Source organism: Sebastes umbrosus, chromosome 21 (genome assembly GCF_015220745.1).
Source record: "Sebastes umbrosus isolate fSebUmb1 chromosome 21, fSebUmb1.pri, whole genome shotgun sequence".
NCBI lineage: Eukaryota > Metazoa > Chordata > Actinopteri > Perciformes > Sebastidae > Sebastes > Sebastes umbrosus.
Window position 1 is genome coordinate 620,089 of NC_051289.1, and position 6,078 is coordinate 626,166.

Genomic DNA, 6,078 nt, shown 5'->3' on the forward strand with positions numbered 1-6,078 from the left:
CCCCCCGCTGGTGGAGGACTATTATGAGAAGCTGTCTGGCTGTTAGTCAGTGTGACTGTCTGTCTGTGATAGAACAGTGATGCTGTTGCTTTACACACAGTTTAATAGTTCTCCATCTTCATCTATGCAGATGAGAACAAACAGCATTCTGATTGTTAATGCAAAGACGGAGTGCTATCATAAAAACAAAACATACAAATATATCATTATTTCTCTTGGGTTCAGATTCAGAAAGGAAGTGATGCAGAGCAGATATGTCTGGTGGAGCAGATCTGAAACGGTTGTTACAACAATAGTCAGTGTATTAAAACAACAAGTCCTGTTTCCAGACATGAAGACATCAGCAGACACATCTACAGGCTTACTTTGGACAGTGCTGGTCTGACTGGCTGTCTGAGGTCCAGGTCTTCTTCTGGTCTGACTGGATCTCTGAGGTCCAGGTCTTCTTCTGGTCTGACTGGATCTCTGAGGTCCAGGTCTTGTTCTGGTCTGACTGGCTGTCTGAGGTCCAGGTCTTGTTCTGGTCTGACTGTCTGTCTGAGGTCCAGGTCTTGTTCTGGATCTGGACATCTGCTCCTCCACAGAAGCATGACTCCTCTTCTTCTCTCTGTGGAGACATTACTTTAATACTAAAATCATTTGTTGATGGTTGGTGAAGAATATCCAGACTTGGCCGACACTGAAGCTCAGATGGTCACAGAGAAGAGTTAAAGTGTTGCTACTCTTCTGTCTGAATTCAGCATTCAGTCTGTGATGGAAATGTTCCTTTATTTTAACTCTCCTGCTTTAATAAACAAGAATGAGCTGATTTTCCTATCTGACTGTCTTATTGAACATTTAGTGATCTGGCTGAAGTTTGTTTATTAAAGAGGAACAACAGACATTTTTAAAACATTAATATTAAGATTAAATAACTATATATCTACTTAAAAGAACTGCAACCTGCTCATGTACGCACATACTGAGAGGAAACCACGAGGTGGCAGCGTCATCACGGTAAACAGTGACTGCCTGTCAGTGTGATATGAACGGAGAATAGAATCTCAGCAACATTTGCAATATAAATAAACATGCTGTTATTTTCTGAATCTATTTTATGTGTTAACAATAAACACTTATGAAACAGGGAAACTGTGTCAGACCTTTCTGACTTCTTTAGTTTAACAGTAGTTATAGTTTATACAAGTGTTGTCCACTGAAACGGAGAGATCATGACAGAAAACAGCACACCAGGAAGGTATCTGGACTATTCCCATCCGTGCTCTACGTGGTCAACAATAGTCTCGGACTGTATTTATGGAATTAGTTATAGATAACGTTATTTTACCGTCTAACTAGCTAGCTCCCAATATGCCGTGTCTGTTGCTAGCATGGTCACTAGCTGCAGGATGACGTCACAACATGTGCTGAAATCCTGTCATGATCTCTCCGTTCCAGTGGACAACACTTGTATAAACTATAACTACTGGAAGACTGAAGAAGTTAGAAAGGTCTGACACAGTTTCCCTGTTTCAGAAGTGTTTATTGTTAACACATAAAATAGATTCAAGAAGTGACAGCATGTTTATTTATATTGCAAATGTTGTTGAGATTCTATTCTCCGTTCATATCACACTGACAGTCAGTTACTGTTTACCGTCATGACGCTGCCACCTCGTGGTTTCCTGGCGTGCCCTCTCAATATGAGCGTACATGAGCAAGTTACAGTATTGTTTCCATCATGTTATTTAGCCTCCAGAATAATAACAATGTTTTAAAAATGTCCGTTGTTGCCCTTTAATACAAACTCATCATTTTCTGCAGCTACTTCTCAGTAAAAGTCCTCCATTAGAGAGAGCTGATTGTGTCCTTTACTGATTCACAGTCACTTTGGGCAGCTTAGCTTGAGTTAGTTAGGTTTGAACTGAGGTTAGAAGTGGTCTAAATATTGAGGTGACCAGCAGTCTGAGACACACAGCAGGTAACTCTGGTGTCCTTGCTGTTACTTTTTAATGTCAATATGTTTTCTGCCACTTTCTACTGTCAACTATCAAATGAAGACATGAATTCAAATATTCTAAAAACAGAAGTGGTACAAATCTTCATCTGACCATTTCATGTCAGCAGATAGTTTAACACCAGAGATGTTTGTTCTTGACCTTCAGAAACAAGATGTGGTGCAGAGAATCTAAACTCAAAGGTCCACATAATAATGATCCAGAGCTTTCAACTGAAAGCTCTGGATCATTAGTAAGTGGACCTTTGAATAGATTTTTCCTTCACCATATTTTACACATGTAGTGAAAGAACAAACTCAAACCATCAACACATTATGATCAAGGTGAGCAAATACTTTCTACAGATGCTTTTTCACCACATGTTGCTCAGTTCTGATGTGCACTGATTCAAGATGACACCCAGTAGGTCCTAACAGCTGATTCTAGGAGGAGTCAAACCAACAACATACTTAGAGGACCAATATGAGAAACTGAATTACACATTTGAAGCTCATTCTTCCAGATGTTGAATAGTCACAGATCTTTAGACCATTTCACAGCTGTGAACGTAAACATTCCAGATGTGTCCAGTTTATTTCCTGTTGCAGTGGATCTGAATGAAAACATGATTTAAATCGATGATAAATTGTGAAATGGAGGTTTTCAGGTGTTTTGCTACAGAAATACCATCAGTAGTTTGTGTGTTTGTGTTTAATCCATCTCAGGTTGAACAGTATCTGCACTAATAGTTCTGCATCAGGAATATAAATCTTTTAGTCTCAATGCTTCATCGTCCACCAGGTCAGCTTACAGTAAAAACAGTCTCTTACTTTGACTCTGAGGGTCTAGGTTCATTACTGAAGTCTGGAGGATCCTCTTTAGACCCGTCACTCTCCATAGACAGACAGCTGGGTACTGGAGACTCTGCTCTCGGTCTGGACTGAACTCTGCAAACACCAAGATGATTTCATTCACATGAATCCTTGATACATTCTGTGAGGACAAAGACACTTCAGTAGCTCTGAACACACAAACTACTGCTACTGTCAATCATGTGGTTTAACAGTCTGTATTAGTTTGTTTAGATTACAGCTGTTCTGGGTGACTGACAGCTGTCACAGATACGAAGAGGAAGAATGGACAAATTAATGATCTTTCTGTTATGAAAAGTGTGTTAAACTTCCGTTAGTAAACACATTTTAGTAGAAATGTAATATACAAACACACAATCAACAAAATCATGGCATTGGCATCATTTAGTTTTTCAATCATTCTGTATCTTCCCAGACGGTGAAGAAGAGAGCGAGTGAGAGAGAGTCGGTGTTGTTGAGATAATTCTGGTCTCATTTGTGGTCTGATAAACAGAAAATCATCTAAACTGGGTTGAACAACGATGCCATCTGGTTGCCGTGGTGATGAATGACGTCTGACTGTTAACCACAACCCCATTCTCTGTTTGAGAAAGAGCGTTAACCAAGCCCCCAGAAAGAGCGCCGGTCGTCGATCTGGACTTTCGTAGTGGCCAAACAGTGGTACTGCAACTTCTGTGTCCGTCACGTGATGCCGTTGGGCCCAAAAATACTTTTTCCCATAGACTTCCATTGGGAAAGAGACGCCTGTAACTCAGCGGATAATTATTTTTGAGGTGAATCAACTCCCCAGTATGAACACTCTAATAGTCCTTATCTAAAAAATTAAGTTTTTAAAGTTGTAAAACGCACTAACAGCTGAATCCAGAGTTATTTCCCTTCCTCCGTTCATGTGAATGAGACCCAGACCGAGGCTGGAGCGCCAAGCCGTGACGTTGGGACCCCGTGACCGAGTCATGTGATCGAGCGGACGCTACTCCACCAAGATCCGGGTACTTTTCCAGACGGAAGTCGAGCCATTTAGGCTTCATGCTCCAATGAGCAATTCTCAGAGGAACGACCGGAGCCCCGCCTCCAACGCTGGATCTAGTTCTCTTTATACATCTATGGTGTTAACCAAAAAACAGGAAGTAAAACTAGATGGAGGGGGGGGGCTTTAATTCTCTTTGTGTCACAAAAAGCTTATTGAACTTCAGTTATCTTCTGATCTGAAGTCAGCCTGAGAGGTTAAACAGGAACACTGACTGTGAGCATGTACAGGAAACAAATTTGTGCAAGAGTCACAGGCAAGACTGAGAGAACAGGAAGTAACGCACAACCTCTCTCTCTAACACACACACACACACACACACACAGACACACACACACACACACACACACACACGGTATAATAAAACCAGCCAGCGCTCCACCTGGTCACTTCTCTTTAAGTCTCTGCTTGTTTTCTTACAGCAGGTTTAATGAGGATTATTCAGCCAATCACAACGTTGTGTTCACAGATGAATCAAACTGTTGAGTTCATTCTAACATTTCTCTCCTCTACAGTCCACAGGGAGGAAACTGACTCAGAGACTTTGACAGTGAAGTAATAAAATGTTGGATTAACACTCACCCTGCTTCAGTCTACAGTCTTCATCCTTCTGCTCCGTCGACTCAAATGGCGTCTGGACTGACTGAACACTTCCTCTTTCAGGTTCCCTCCCTGTTCTCATGTTCTTACATCACCTGGATCAGCGTAACTCCTCCTCTCTCCATTTACAGGAAACCTTTGAGTTAGAGTTTATCTATGAGAGTTTGTGTGTGTTACTCACTAATCAGCTTTTTAACACGGTGTGTTTATGAGAATCTAAAATGAGTTTTGGTCAAATGTTATCTCATTTTTATGTTTAAATCATGTCAATAAATCAGTTTAGTTAAATACTATAGTGCATTTATAGTTGTTTTTCAGACTTATATGACTAAGATTCTTCTGAACATCATGAAAGTTCAATTATTCTTCTGTTGCACAATAAAAAATAATTTCAGCCATTTTGCTGAGCTGCAACCCTTTTTCATAATCCAAATATAGGTCAACCAGGTCAGCTTACAGTAAAAACAGTCTCTTACTTTGACTCTGAGGGTCCAGGTTCATTACTGAAGGTCAGAGGATCATCTTTAGACTGATCACTCTTCACAGACAGACAGCCAGAGACTGGAGACTCTGCTCCGTCCTCCTCTTCCTCCACACAATCACTCATCTTCTGATCTGAAGTCAGCCTGAGAGGATAAACAGGACACTGACTGTGAACATGAAGAGGAAACAAGTTAGTACAAGAGACACAGGCAAGACTGGGAGAACAGGAAGTACCACACAACCTCTCTCTCTAACACACACACACACACACACACACACACACGCACAGAGTATACAGTATAATAATCCAGCCAGCGCTCCACCTGGTCACTTCTCTTTAAGTCTCTGCTTGTTTTCTTACAGCAGGTTTAATGAGGATTATTCAGCCTGGAAGTTAAACGATTCCTTCTGTTGCACACATAAAAAATGAGTTGCAAGTCTTATTTTCGTGTAACACTATCAAGTTTCAGATTGACTAAAGGATCAGTCTCAACAGATAAAGACTAGCCTGACTGAGAAGATGATCATGCACTATAACGTTTAAATGTTTATATCTCATTCAAAAAGTAATTATGTTAGGGACAACGATTTTTAAATACTAAACAGTATTTGGTAGTTGTTAATTCAATGAACAGTATTTGAACCTAGTTATTTTGGTTAGTGTAGTTAGCTGGGGGATATTGTAGCTAAAAACAAATTAAACAGTTATCTTACTGAGTGTAGTTAGTTGACAGCTAACGTAGTTAACAGCTTATTAAAGCTAGCTGTGTGGGTTTTCCTATCTAGAACGAATGTTCCATCAGCTGAGCAACGATCAGGGTCCAACAATACCGATTGCCCGATGGCGCCGGGCCAGTAAATACAATCAGCCAGTTGCCCGACCTGAAATATTACTATTTACTATAACGCCAGTACATTTACAGAAATACAGGAATAAAACCTTTGGTGAGGCAGCTTTTTGCTTTTCGCTTTGACAACAAATCCTCCTCCATCGTCTTGTCTGTCAACTCTCTCCGGTCCTGTGTGTGAAATCTGACTCCTGCTACTCTGAGCTGAGTGAACATTAACAGTGAACATTAACAGTGAACATTAACAGTGAACATTAACAGTGAACATTAAT

At 40.5% G+C, this 6,078-nt stretch overlaps 1 protein-coding gene and 1 long non-coding RNA gene across 2 annotated transcripts in view; one reads left to right on the forward strand and one right to left on the reverse strand.

Annotated features, from left to right (window-relative positions):
- LOC119480982 (NACHT, LRR and PYD domains-containing protein 12-like) overlaps positions 1–6,078 on the forward strand; it is a 705,305-nt gene that overhangs the window by 230,479 nt on the left and 468,748 nt on the right. The window lies entirely within an intron of this gene.
- Positions 550–5,235, reverse strand: LOC119481005. Its single transcript, XR_005205052.1, has 4 exons — positions 4,952–5,235; positions 4,458–4,629; positions 2,807–2,923; positions 550–607 (listed from the first exon to the last, which is right to left on the reverse strand). It is a non-coding gene; the product is annotated as an uncharacterized LOC119481005 (long non-coding RNA).